At 36.4% G+C, this 15,302-nt stretch overlaps 1 protein-coding gene across 50 annotated transcripts in view; it reads left to right on the top strand.

The window, feature by feature from the left end:
- The window catches only part of LOC105475646 (histone deacetylase 9), a 919,991-nt gene that overhangs the window by 454,259 nt on the left and 450,430 nt on the right, over positions 1-15,302 (top strand). For 2 of the 50 annotated variants that reach the window (XM_071094038.1, XM_071094037.1), the window contains exon 3: positions 4,990-5,106. The exons of the other annotated variants lie outside the window; for them this stretch is intronic. The gene's annotated coding sequence lies outside the window, so the exon portion shown is untranslated. The remainder of the gene's footprint in view (positions 1-4,989; positions 5,107-15,302) is intronic. 50 annotated transcript variants of the gene reach the window in all.

A 15,302-nucleotide genomic window follows, 5' to 3' on the forward strand; every position in this document is an offset into this window, starting at 1 on the left:
CTTACATTCTCCTGTGGGATCTCACTTTCTATTGAGTCCTCCTCTTCCCAGACTTGATGATGTTTATCTGTGTTGTCTGGTATCCCACTAATGGCAGGTCCTGTCTATCAGTTTGCTAATTATCACACAGCTCAGCCACAGCCTTGTGAAATAAAAACACTAGTTAAGTATGTTGGTATGTTAAGGAGTAAAAGTAAAGTCTGTGAGTTGCATACTTAGAAACAGTGACAGGAATTTATCGCTTCATTTTCATTGACATTTATGTTGTGGTAGATGCAAGGACAGTCTGATGAGAAGAGAGCATGTGTTTGGGAATCAGATATTCATACACTTGAATTTTACTTTTACCCCTTACTAACTAATAGCTATTTAACGTCCATGAGCCTTAATTCCCTTGTGAAGTCAGAATGGTAATACTTGACTCATGTGTGCAGTTATAAGTAAAAGGAAAGTACCCTTTACATGATGACTTTCACATGATAGGGGTATGGATAAATTATGCTTGCAATAGCATAGTCATAATAATACTTTTAAATTAGTGACTCACTTCCAAGAATGGAGTATAGGAAAGGGAAAATTGTAAAGTTATAGTGAAGAAACCTGGCAGAAACCTCTTTAACCAAGTTTCATTCCGTTTTCTGCTTCTGTGTTAGAATGCTGGAGACTGTGTAATTTATAGAAAAAAAAAAAAGAAATATATTTCTTACAGTTTAGGAGGATAGGGAGTTCAAGGTGGAGGGGCCGCCTCTAAGGAGGGCTTTTTACTGTGCGATGTGGAAGCCATCACATGATGAGAGGGCAAGAGCATGCCAGCTCAGGTCTCTCTTTATCTTCTTGTAAAGCCACCAGTTTCACCATGGGGCCTCTACCCTGATGACCTTATCTAATCTTAATTACCTCCCAAAAGCTCCACCTCCAAATGCCATCAACATATGAATTTGGAGATTAAATTTCAAACAAATGAAATTTAGGGAACACAGGAACACATTCAAACAATGGCACCAAGTCATCAAGGTGAATATCAGCAGTGACAAGCCATGTGGCTCTACTCTACTTATGTGGGTGTGATGGGAAGGGCACTTCACTCATTGTTTTCCCCCCCAAATTTATATCCTCAGTCCAATCATAAAAAAAATGAGACAAATTCAAATTCCGGAATATTCTATAAAATACTTGATCGGGAATCTTCAGAAAGCATGTAGGTCATGAAAAACAAGGAAAGATGGGAAACTGTCACAGGTCAGAGGAGACAGCAAGTAAATGCAACCTGGGACCCTGGGTTAGATCTTAGAACAGCAAAAAGGATACTATTGAAAACTGAAGAAATTCATATAAAATCTGTAGTTTAGTAAACGGTACTCACATTAATTTCTTTGTTTTAACAAATGTCTTTTGGTTATATAAGATGGTAACATTATGGAAAACTGGATGAAAAGTATATGGGAACTTATACTATCTTGAAAACTTTTCTGAAAATCTGAAATTATTCCAAAACAAAAAGTTTGGGGTTTTTTTTTGTTTGTTGTTGTTGTTGTTTAAACTGAAGAAGAAAAACATTTGGTAGGTAACAGATCAGTGCTTGCCAGGGGTGAGGGTACAGGGAGCATAAGGGAGATTTCAGGGGTGTGAGGCTCTTCTACATCTTGCTTGTGATTATGATTATCTGAATCTATAAATGTGTTAAAATGAGTACACCAAAAATGTCAATTTTACTGTATGTCAATTTGTTTAAAATAAAATAAAGAAACAAATGTCAATGGGAAGCATAAGTATCTTTGATAGCAAATAAGGCAAAAGGGAAAAAAGTTGGTCGGGCATGGTGGCTCACGCCTGTAATCCCAGCACTTTGGGAGGCTCAGGCGGGGGGGATCACCTGAGATCAGCAGTTCAAGACCAGCCTGGCCAACATGTTGAAACCCCGTCTCTACTAAAAATACAATAAAAAAAAAAAAAATTAGCCGGAAATTGTGGTGGGCACCTGTAATCTCAGCTACTCGGGAGGCTGAGGCAGGAGAATCAATTGAAACTGGGAGGCAGAGGTTGCAGTGAGTTGAGATCTCACCACTGCACCCCAGCCTGGGCAACAAGAGTGAAACTCTGTCTCAAAAAAAAAAAAAAAAAAAAAAAAAATGGTGGTGGTGGGGGAGTTTATAGACAGTATAAAATTGCTGCCTTCTTTCTCACATATAACACTGTCATCATCAAATTGAAGAAACCTTATTAAATATATTTATTCTTTCATTTAACAAATATTCATTGAATCCCAATGATGTGTCAAGCACTGTGCTAAGGCTTGCCAGTAGACAAGAACTTGATGTGTTCTAGATGTTAAAAGAAGCCCTTATTATAGGCCAGCATATACTATTAAAAAGTTATTGCATGAAGTCAGGGCGTAGACATGTGGAGTTAAACAGACATGAAATATTTACATGATATTTCAAGATAATGTTGGTACTCTATTAAACAAAGTGAATTATGATGACATAAGTTAAGAGGAGACTTAAGACAGCCTTGGATGTATAAAGAATTTTTGTGAAGGAGGTACAAAGAACTTGCGAAGAGTTTTCTTGTCTGTAATGTAAGACTATTTTATTTAGAAAAGGAACATTGAAATTTAAACGTTGTAATGTTTTTATTTCAAAAGTGTATTAAAATACCCAATACTAATGAGCATTTAGCATAAGTAAAACACGATTGTAAGGACTTTACATATGTTAACCTACATGATTCTTGCAAGAATTTTGAAGATAGATACTATTATTTTCCCCATTTTATAGATAAAGAAACTGACACCAAGCATGTAATGTGCCTAAGATCATACAGCCAGTGAGTGAGAAAGCCAGAATTTGAGTCCAGGTATTTCACTCCAAAGCACACACTCCACCCCACTAAATACATGGCATCTATAGTGATGGTTATTTAACTTTCCCAGCTGGAAATAGCATAAAGTGTTTCAAATATCCAAGGAACCATGATTTTTTTTTTTTCCGGTTGAAAATACAACTGGTTATAACATTCGTTTTTTTTCTGGAAGCAGATAGCCTTTGCCATGCCTTCCAGTTGGCACCTTGCCCCTTGCTAATGTGCATGGATGGGTGCCTTTTGCTTTGCAGCCTGCCAGTAGAACGTGACCTTGGCAGCCCGGTGTGCCAGCCAAGATTCCAGAAGAGCGAAAGTAGCTCTTAACTTCCTGAAGAAACTCTTTGAATCACCAACTATGCCTTGCCATATCCACATGGCACTATTTCACAAGGGGCACATAAGCTAATGACTCTAATTGGGGCTCAATTGTCTCTCTAATAAATTCTTTCCTTAATTTTGTGTTTTTCTATGGTTGGAATTTCCTAATGTCTAAAATATTCTGTTCTGTATTACTCAGCAATGACCTTATTTGCTTGCAAGCATTGTGGTGACAAACATAATAATTAATTATGTGGAATTTTGTTTAGAAATAGTTTTGTTGGAACAGAAACAGGAATTCTATATCTGTACAATGACTGAAATACAAAGGCCCTCTCTAAATGAATTATATGTGTTTAAATGTTCAGATTTTATAGTCTATTTAATTCTGTAAATCTTAATAATAAATTTGATGGCAAGCAGACTGTGAGTGGAATTTTAGATAACAACATATGTTCATAGTGATTCATGAAAATGTAATCCTTTATGGTAAATTTGTATTATTTATACCAAATCTTTCTCTCTGGCCCAGACCGCTTTTTTAAATTCCAGACTTCCTACAGATATATCCATTTAGATCAGGGTTTTTGAGTCTTGATGCTGTTAACATTTTGGACTGGCCAGTTCTTTGTTGTGAGGCACTATCTTTTCCATTGTAGGATGTTTAGCAGCTTCCCTGGCCTCTACACCCTAGATGCCAGTAGCACAACACTCCACTCTGTTGTGACAATTAAAAATGTCTTCAGAAGTTGCCAAAAGACCCCTGGGCAATAAAATCATCTCCATTCAAGAACCACTGATTTCGATGTTCTATAGACTTGTGAAAAATGACACATACAAAATTAAACTCATTTTCCCCTTAGAGCTTCTCCTACAGAGGGGTTAGGAGCATATCTGAAGCAAACTCTGCCTCCCTCCTTTGATAACTGTGGAACTTGATCAAATTACCAACTTCTCTATACCTCAATTTCCTCATCTCTAATATAAATGCATTCATAAAACATCCTTCATATGACTGTTATGAGGATTGAATGAACTAATATATATAAAACATTTAAAGCAGTTCCTGGCACATAGGATGCCTAACTTAATGTTTTAATAATCAATTAATACTGTTAAATGTTAGCAATAGTCCTGCAATACAGGAAAATTCTAAGATTTTTCTTCATATAGAATATATGCAGATACTTTTTTAAAAAGGAGATTAATAAGTGACAGTAAATACATGAAACAAAGCTCAACATCATTAATAATCAAGAAAAGACAAAATAGCATCATGATATATAAATCTATTAAATTTGGAAATATTTTTAAAAATACTTCATATTAATAAGATTGTGGCAAAGGGCCCTATACTCTACTGATGGGAGAATATGTGCCTGTTTTCTTTCTGGAGGATCAGTTACCACTATGTATCAGAGCTTTAAAATATTTATAGCCTTTCAACAGAGTAAATCTAGCTCTAGAAATTTATCCTAAGTGTGCAATATGTTCAAAAATTAATGAAGTATATTAATTACTGTTATTTATAATGGCAAAATTAGAAGCAACCTAAAATCTCAATAACAGGAATGATGAAATAGCTGATGGTATATTTATGTCATGCAATATGTAGATATCACATTTTACAAATAATAATAAATTAGGAGAATGCTCTGACCATGGTAATCCTTGGTTCAAAATGCCTCCATCACTTTCAAGATAATAAAAATATTTAAGTGTGCATGATCATGCACGCATAAACATACACCTTTTAAAGTTATTTTTTGACAGACCCTGCGTATTTATTGAGTCATTTTTTCTCTCTAGGTTTCCTTCCAAACTCTCTACCCCCACACCTTAAGAGATTCTGATACATCATAAATAGAGGGACATACATCTTTACATGAAAACGACATGGAAGATTTTCTGAGGGACATGTGAATGGTGAATTTGCATGATGTGGAGACCCAAAATGGCTGAGGACTGCTGCTCAGTGCCCCAGCTCTGTTCACCCGCCTAGAGTTTCCTGAACAAGCCCTGCTGCTTCTATCTTCTGAGCTCTGACCCACCAAGCCATTTCCTCTACTTGGAGTGCTTTCCTTCCCTTTCTGCTTTTCCCTTCTCAAAACCAAGCTAAAACATTGCCTGCTCTATGAAACTTACCCTATCACCCAGTTCAGATTCACATGCCTTTCTTCTCTGTACTTTTGTGACACCACATGCAGACCTGTTCATCATATTTTCTGGTATTCATTTGTTTAAAAATATGAATTGAGATACTGCTAAATGCCAGATGCTATGTTAAGTGTCTACAGTCTTGGTGAACAAAAAGGTAAAATTTTCCTGCTATTGTGGGGCTTACATTCTTATGGAGGAGATGGAATATATTTTTTAAAACATAAAATTTAAGTTTATTTTGAGGTGATTTTGATCAGCACCTCAAAGAAGGAAGAGAGTGAACAGCAGTAATATCTGAGGGACAAGCATTCTAAGTATAGGAAACAGCATATTTAAAAGTCCTGGACTTGCTCAGTGTATTTTAGGAATAGAAAAGTGGCTCACAAGTTTGAGACCAACAGAAGTGCAGCAAGAAATGCAACCAGGAAGACACCAAGATGCCATATGATAAAGTCCTGAGGCCACTGTAAGATCTTTGGATTTTAATCTAAGTGTGTAGAATAACTTGATCTTATTTGTGTTGTAAAATACATAGAGGCAACCTCTGGCTGCTCTGTAAGAAGGGATTGTAGGACCCAAAGTGAAAGCAGAATGGTCAGCTAGAGACTGTCATGGTGATTTGGTTAAGTGAAGTTGGTGGCTTGGATCTAGGTGACAACACTGGAGGTGGGGAGAAGTTATCAGATTTGAAGGATATTTTGAAGGTAGAGTTGATAAGATCTGATAGATTTTGGTATAGGTTAAAGAAAGCTAAGCCTCAAGGACAACTCTTTAGGTTTTGGGCTTCAATAATTGGATGGATTTTGGTGGCACCTTGGTGAATGCTGGGTGAAGGATGAGTTTAAGAATGAAAACGTGTTAATAGGTTCTGGCTGTATTAAGTGTGAGATGCCAACCAGGCATCAATGTGGAGATGTTGAAGGGACAGTTTTAGGAAAAGGGTCAGTACAGAGATACGTATTTGGGCATCATCCTCCTATAGATAGTACTTAAAGTTATGGTGCTGACATGCCTACCAGGGCTGTGAGCATAGTCTGTGAAGACACAAGTTCTGAGGTCTGAACTCTGGGACGCTCCACCATTTAGCAAGCAGAAAGAGAGTCTAACAACAACAAAAATAAAATGAGTAGGAGTGGTTAATAAGAGAATAGGAGGATGTGAACTATTAGAAACTAAGGAAAGACAGTATTTCAGGAAGGGGGAGCTGATCATCTAGGTCAAATACATAAAGAATTTACCACTGGATTTGCATTGTGGAGGTCATTGCCAAATGGCTAACTTTATCAGAGCCATGATGCTATTCCTTGGCAAATGTTGATTTACTTATCTGTTTCTTCCAGGAAACCTGTGAACCTCACGTAGGAGTGATTTTGACCTCCAGGAAACCTTTGGCAATATCTGGAGACATTTTTGGTTGTCAAAACTGAGTGGGGGTGGAGTGATGCTACTGGCATCTAATGGATGGAGGCACAGGATGCTGCTGAACATCCTGCAATGCACAGAGCAGCTCCCCCCACAACAAAAAATGACCTGGCTCCAAATGTCAATGGTTCCAAAGTTGAGAAATCCTGCACTAAACTTATAGTTCCCAAAGTGTGTGCTTAGACACCCCAGGGTGGACCCATAGGAGTGCTGTAGGATATTTTAAAGTTTGAATGAACACACAATGACATCTGTCCAGCACTAAATGAACTACTAACTCAAGATAGTTCACAGTTTCAACATTAGCTTTGTTTGTTTGTTTGTTTGTTTTAAAATAATATATCTTTGTAAAACTTGGTTTTGTAAGTTGCTGTGATAAGAATCAAATACTTGATAAATATCATTGTGGAATAAGAAGTGAGAATGGGAGTTTTCAATCTGACTTCAAGGTTTGTGAAGTTGGATAGTGACTAGAAGGTGTTGCGTTTTTAGGATGTAAATAGTTATTAAATTGTTTGGACTTGACAACTCAAGAAACTCAATTATTAGGTATATCTTTTAGCTTAGGGAGTGTAGTAAAAAATTACAGATATTCCATGAGCACCGTAAAGCAGAAGTCTTGGAACTGCTGGGCTTGACTTTGAGTTCCTTGGAAAGAGGCATTGTGTATTGGTACTTTATACCTGCAGCACCAGTACAGTGCCTGCTCTAAGTGTGAGGTGTGAAAATGCCAAACAGATATCCATAAGGAGATTCAGGGAAATTTAATACATTTAAGAAATAAAATGGCAGATATGAAATGAATGAAAGGGCACATGTGCACTGTAGTGTCAAGAGAATTATATGTTAAGTAGCAAAATTCTACCTACTGGTTCACTATGCACTACAACATCCCTAAATACCTCCCTACTTATATAGGATAAAATAAGAGAGCAGAAAAGAATAAAGCTTGACTTTCTTATTTGCCTGTGAATCTCTAGACTAAAATTTCTTGAGTTTAGTGCAAGTTTACTTCCTCAGATTACATTATTTTTTTCCCAATACAAATTTCTATTCTCACTTATATTATGCATATTGACAAAACTGTGATCTTATTCTGTAGGAATATGTGAACGGGAGTAATTTGAATATATCCTAAATTTTTGGCTGCTTTTCTTCCTGCCCCTTTTGCCAAGCACTACATGCCCTAGCCTAATGATTGCATAGATGTTGGAAAGAGATGTTCTTTTCGGAGTTAGTGATTCTATTTTGTTTTTGAAAAAAAAATCTTTTAGTGTAAGAATATGATTTCAGAATATAAACTTGTGGAAATATTCTTGGTATAGTGGCAAGAAGTCAGCTTTTATAATGGGATGTATAGTCCCATGCATCTCACTCTTACTGGGTAACATCTGGAACAAGGTGTAAAGTTTCTTTGACTCTTAGATTTGTCACCTGTAAACTCGGAATACAAATTCTCGAAGTTCTTATGAGGATTAGACTAGTTAGCTGATGACAAGTACCTATCACAGTGCCTGACACAAGGAGATACTCAATAAATGGTAACTTCTCCTTCTATTTCAACTTGACCTATCCTGGCACCTTCCTCTCCTTTTTCTCATTCTCTTCGTCTTTTGTTTGACTTTAACACCTAGGATGAAGCTTATAGAACTTATTACCATTTTAAAATAGGCAAGTCAAGTTTCTTGCTTTGTTGGTATTTTGTGTTGTTTAGTGATGAGGTGGTATTTTCCCTATTAATAATGTAATGCATCAACAAATATAAATATATCCATAGAAAGTTCTCCAGCAGGGACAGAGTTGGAGAATCGCTGAGTCACCAGTCTCCCCTCACCTGAGCATGTTCACAGTGAAACTTCCCTCCATTGTGTGTTTTGAGGCCTTGCTTATTTGCAATGGTCTGTCCTGAAGAATTTGAGATTAGAGACCCCATGGATAATCATATTCCAAGGTAACCAGTAAAACTAAATTTCTGTAATAGTTATAACTTATACTAAATCTTTTTACTAGAGCAGCTAAAATACAGTCTGCCTGTGAAATCTGGCTGACTTACTTTATTCAGCATAAAAAAGTTATGTTTACTTTATAATTTAGCTATTTAAGTGTGTAACAGCCTTAGCCTAAAAACTGTACATACTTCAATTAAAAATTACTTTATTGCTTAAAAATGCTAATGATCATCTTCACTGCATCATAACCTTTTTGCTGGCGGAGGGTCTTGCCTCAATGTTGATGGCCGCTGACCGATAGGGTGGTGGTTGCTGAAGGTTAGGGTGACTGTGGCACTTTCTTAAAATAAGACAACAATGAAGTTGGCTGCATTGATTGACTCTTCCTTTCATGAAAGATTTATCTATAGCAAGTGATGCTGATGTGGTTTGATAGCATTTGACCTACACTAGAACTTCTTTCAAAATTGAAGTCAGTGCTTCTCAAACTCTGCTGCTGCTTTATCTGCTAAGCTTATGTAATATTCTGAATCCTTTGTCATCATTTCAACAATGTTCACAGAATCTTCACCAGCAGTAGATTCCATTTCAGGAAACCCCTTCCTTCTTTCCTTTCCTTTCCCTTCCTTCCTTCCTTCCTTCCTTCCTTCCTTCCTTCCTTCCTTCCTTCCTTCCTTCCTTCCTTCGTTCCTTCCTCCCTCCCTCCCTCCCTCCCTCCCTCCCTCTCTCTCTCCCTCCCTCCCTCTCTCCCTCCCTCCCTGCCTCCCTCCATTTGCATTCACAACTTGGTGGTTTGGTGCAAGAGTCTTTGCTCTCCACTTGTCTTGCTTTCAACATGCCTTCCTCACTGAGCTTAATCATTTCTAGCTCTTGATTGAAAGTGAGAGATGTACAACTCTTTCTCTTTCAGTTGAACACTTAGAGGCCATTGTAGGGTTATTAATTGCCCTGATTTCAATATTCTTGTGTCTCTCTGAATAGGGAGACCTAAGGAGAGGGAGAGAGTCAGAGACTGACTGCTGGTCAGTGGAGTCAGAACACCACAACATTTACAGATTAAGTTTGCCATCTTATACGGGTGTGGTTTGTGGTACTCTAAAACAATTACACTAGTAACATCAAAGATCACTGATTACATATTGTCCTAACATATATAATAATAATGAAAAATTTTAAAATCTTGCGAGAATTACCAAAATTTGATAGAGACATGAAGTGAGCACATGCTGCTGGAAAATGGCACTGACACACTTGCTCAAAGCTGAGTTGCCACAAAACTTCACTTTGTAAGAGGAAAAATATCTACAAAGCACAATAAAGCAAAGCAAAATAAAATGAGGTATGTCTGTAGTTGTATCTGGTATGTAATTAGCTCTTGGATTTATTGCTTTAGTAAGTGTATATGAGTCTATTGGTGTAACCTTCACTATATAAAAAAAGCAACACTTTTGTAACTGCGTTTATGACAAAGGACTCATATCTAAAATGTACAAATAACTCTCAAAACTCAACAGTAAAATAACCAACCAGAGCAATAAGGAAATGGGCAAAAATATTAAAAGACTGTTCACTGAGGAGGATATACAAATATCAAGTTAGCATACAAAAACATATTAAATATCACTGGGTAAATGTATTTATCTATGATAATAGCTAGAATTCAAAAATAGTTACAATGTGAAATGCTAGTGAGGATGTGGATAAATTGGAGCACTCATACATTGGTGTTGGGAATGTAAAATGATATTGCTATTCTGGAAAATAGTTTGGCTGGTTCTTTAAAAATATAAAAAATAGGCCAGGTGCAGTGGCTCATGCCTGTAATCCCAGCACTTTGGGAGGCCAAGGTGGGAGGATCACGAGGTCAAGAGATTGAGACCATCCTGGCCAACATGGTGAAACCCCATCTCTACTAAAAATACAAAAATTAACTGGGTGTGGTGTTACGTGTGTAGTCCCAGCTACTCAGGAGGCTGAGGCAGGAGAATCGCTTGGACCTGGGAGGCAGAGGTTGCAGTGAGCTGAGATCGCACCACTGCACTCCAGCCTGGTGACAGAGCGAGACTCCGTCTCAAACAAACAAACAAACAAACAAACTTACCACATGAGCCAGAAATTGCACTTCTGGGAATTTGTCCTACAAAAATTAAAACTTACGTTCACACATAATATTGTACACAGTTGTTCATTGCAGCTGTTTTCATTTGAAATAACTCAAAACAATAAACGTTCACAGTGTCCCTCAATAGATGAATGGTTAAACAAACTGTGTGGTACATCCATACCATGGAATACTGCATTGCAATAAAAATGAACGTGCTGTTGATACAGACTACAGCTTGGATGGACCTCTAGGGCATTATACTGAAGGAAAAAAGCCAATTTCAAAAGTTTACACATGGTATGATTCAATTTATTAACATTTTAAGAATGTTAACTTCCTGATTTTGATATTGTACTATTATTATGTAAGAAGTAACCATTGGGGAAAACTAGGTGAAGCTTTCACAAGATTCCTCTTTGTACTACTTTTGCAACTCTCTATGAGTCTATAATTATTTCAAAATAAAAAAGGTGTTTTTTTTTTTTTTTGGTGAAGTCATATTTTACGCACATGCAAACACACACATACATACATACAGGTTCTTATGGGAAAATGTTATTTTGAAGTAAATTGGGAATGTAGGCATTTCATTTATTCTTTCCAAAATCGTTTGTTTCTACCTTTGCAGGATTTTTTTTTTCTTCTTCCTCCTCTTTCTCTCTCTTCTCCCAGTTCCTTTTTTTTTTTTTTTTTTTTTTTTTTTTGTTAGGATATTGAGATAGCTTACTTTTCTTGGTTAGGAATGCCTTCATTTTTTGGAAAGGCATTCTTTTTTTTTAAAACCATTTTCAACTCAATTTTAGGTATTTAATTTTTCTGTCATTATAATTTGGATTTATGACTTCTTTGAGAAGTGCAGATCATTTCATAGTTATCTCATTCTTTTAGAACTCAACCTTTTTGTTTTTTAACAGATTAGAAACTGAGAACAGCCAATTGCCCTACCAACCTGTTCTGCTCTGTTCTTTTATTTTTTTTACTGTACTATATTCGATCCTATTTTATTCATTCCATTCTATTTTATGATTTCCCAACCTAATGTATTCCATTCATCCTATTCTGTTCCATTCTATTCAATAAATATTTAATGAGTGTTTAGTATGTGGCATGTGTTAGTCTATGTGGCTTGGCACGTACCAGTCAACACAATGACAAAAAATTGCTGCTCTTCTAAAGCTTACATTACAAGAGGAGAAGACAAAAACAAAACAGACTTAATTCATAAGTAAATTTTAGAAGTTAGTGAGTGCTATGGAATAAAGAAAGAGTTAAGCAGATGGGGGATATCAGGTGGGAATGGAGGGAAAGTTACAATTTTCAAACAGGATAAGGTGTGAGAAACTGTAAGGAATTTTGCCATAAATTGATCTGAGCGATACGTTTTCTGATCACTAAGAATAGCAAGGCCAAAGGCACTAGGATGTGAGATGCCTGGAATGTTTAAGAAATAGTAGGGAGATCAGAGTGGCTGGAGTAGAGTGGTGAGAGGAGAGTAAGTGCAGGCGAGGTCAGATAAGAAAGAAAGGTCTGACTACACAGGGCTTTTGAAGGTATTGGTTTTTACTCTGAGCAAAATAGCCAGCCATAGCAGGGCTTTCAGCAGAAGACCACATGATCTCAATTATAGTTTAGGACCCTAGCAATCCTGTTGAGAAAGACATTGGCTTATTCTGTACTCTTCGCTGTGAAGGTAGAGAGAATTATTAGTCATATTATTAACAACAACCACATATGCCAAAAAACCCTCAGGATATTTTGAAGATAGACTCAAAGGGATTTCTTGATGAATTTAATACAGATTGTGAGAGAATGGAAGGGGTAAAAGATGATTCCAAGGATTTGGGCATGAGCATCTGGAAGGTTAGTGTTGCCAACAACCAATATGGAGAAGATGGCATATGGAGCAGGTTTGAGGGGGAATGTCAGGAGATCTTTTTTTAGATATGGTAACTTTGATATATCTTTTAGACATACAAGTAGACATTGCTTGTAGGCAGGTGGGTATATGAGTCTGGAGTTCATGAAAGAGATCTAGGCCAGAGATACATATCTGAGAGTTGCCAGCACATAGTGATATTTATCATGAGATTAGATGAAGTTACCGAGGAAGTGACTATAGGTAGAGAAGAAGACCAAGAACTAAACCCCAGGGAACCAGAGTTAAGTCAGGGAAAAGACAAGGAACCAGAAAATGAGACCAAGAAGCAGCTAGTGAGATAGAAAACCTGACAGTCTGTGTCCTCTCAGCCAAGAGAAGAACAAGTGTCAACAGGGATCCAATTACTAAACTATATCTATTACCATCAATGCAAATGTGTATGATGTGATTCAGTATCTTCCTGTATCCCTAATTTTATTTTTATTCTATTTTTATCCTGGAAAACAGGATCATTTTTTGTTTGGAATTTAGCCTGCTAAGAAAAAGTAGACTTTTTGTTGTTGCTTATGTTTCAAACAGAATCAACATTGTTTAAAATTGTTTTAAGAACTAGATTTGGTGTTAACAGTTTTTCTGTGGTGAGTCTCAATTTCCTTGACCCGTTATTTACGGCAGAAGGTAACCACTGCACTTATTCTAGGAGGCTGGATTGAAATGTATTTTATGTATGATTATTTTAGGAAAAAGATGTTAAGCATCTTATCTTTATTATGATCACATTTGTTATTACCAGCATCTTCTATAAATAGTACTTTTTGAGGCTACATTTTATTGTAGACTTGTGTATTTTTAAATGATTAAGTATTTGGCTTGGAATTATCAAGTAATCCTGTGTAATAACTGTGATTAAAATTATGCAGGAATTCTTTTCAAACTGTGACAAATATGTTGTAGCTTACACTCTTCTTATTGAATTTATCCATATATTTTATCAAGAATGTCAAGTATTTTTACATTAAGTTTATGTAGGTTTATAGGTAAAAATATAAATTATTAGTAATGCAAATTATGATCTTGGAAAAGTAGCTAGATTTTCAGGTTTTCCTTTTTTTTGAGCTTGCAGAATATTTGGAAATTGGTTTGCATTTTTTAATGTGTATTTATATTGTCTTTTGCTTATATTCTGCATTACAGGATTCTGAGTTTCCACTTAATGAGTAGGCTTTACAGTACCCACAAATTACTGCAACAAAGTAAGAAAAAAAAAAAAAAAGCACTAGAAGCCTAATGAAGTGGACTGCTGAGAACAGAGCTGAATAAACACAAGCTTCCCTTTTTGCAGTGACTGTTCCAAACTAAGCAGAAGCTGCTTCTTTATTTCAGGGAAGGAAAAATAATGACCTGGTTTTCTTTATTTTTCTGGTGAGCAATTTAACTGCTACCTCCATTTGGCATATTCTCCCACTTCTTTTACTGGAATGGGCTATAACTGTAGGTATGGTGTTCTTTGCCACAATGTATATTTTCCTTACTGCAGTGTATATTTTGAGCCATATTTACCAACACAGATATTTACTTTTTCTCTGAGATGTGGTCTAAAGCAATTGTTCAGAGAGAAATTCAACACTGACACTAGAGGTAAACCTGTTCCAGGCATTTCAATGTGTATGTGTGTTTGTAGAATTATCATCAAAGAGAGAAGATTATTCTTCCAGATGGCATTTACCTTAATAGAAACTGCTAATATGCACATGCTTGAAAACCATTTCTAATCCAAGTGTACTAGTGGCGTGTTATTTTCAGGAAGAGTTGCATTAACTCTTTGAACCTTTTAAAAAATTATCTTTTACTTGTGAACGAGACCTTTTGAAAGATAATAGCTATCCTAAGTAAGTTATCCTTTGAGTACTGTGCGTGTGCACCTTTGTGTGTACTTGTGCTGTGTGTAAACCATTGTGTATTTTGGCATGGCCCAAGTCAGCAGGAAGGCTCCAGGGCTGAGGCTGCTTTCATCCTCTGTTACACCCTCACAACCTTCCTGTTTTACGATAATTCTGAAACCTAATGCTCCTGCTACTTTTAACTCAGAACTGTGTTTATTTGCCTGTGGCCTGTTTTATTGTAAAATAAAAACCTTAAGAACCCTATGTTTTTAGGGTGCTTTTCCCCCCTCAAGAACACTGTGGTTGTCTTAAAGCCTAAATGACTGTGTTTTAATGATGTGTAAAGATTCAGTAAAAAATAAATCATGGCAATTTTGTTTTAAGAAGAAACTTTTAAAGGTAATACATGCTGCAGACTTCAAAAAGTCCAATCAAACAATTAAGAACAAATTGTACTTGTGTGAACTTATCATTTTATTCTGCACTTTTCGTAACATGTTAGGTGTGAAGCTTCGAAAGATTATGCTTTAATTCCAGGTAACTATTGGTAAGGGATTTAAGTCACAATTATTTAAACATAAGTTTTTCACAGATCTTGAATGTCTCTGGGAATTTTCTCCCCCTGAGGCAAATAATAGAGGGAATTAAAGCTGATTTGTTTTCTTTGCCAATTGAAATGATGAGATAGGTGGCTGCCACTGATTTTATTTTACCTATAAGCATCC

Source organism: Macaca nemestrina, chromosome 4, assembly GCF_043159975.1.
Source record: "Macaca nemestrina isolate mMacNem1 chromosome 4, mMacNem.hap1, whole genome shotgun sequence".
Lineage (NCBI taxonomy): Eukaryota > Metazoa > Chordata > Mammalia > Primates > Cercopithecidae > Macaca > Macaca nemestrina.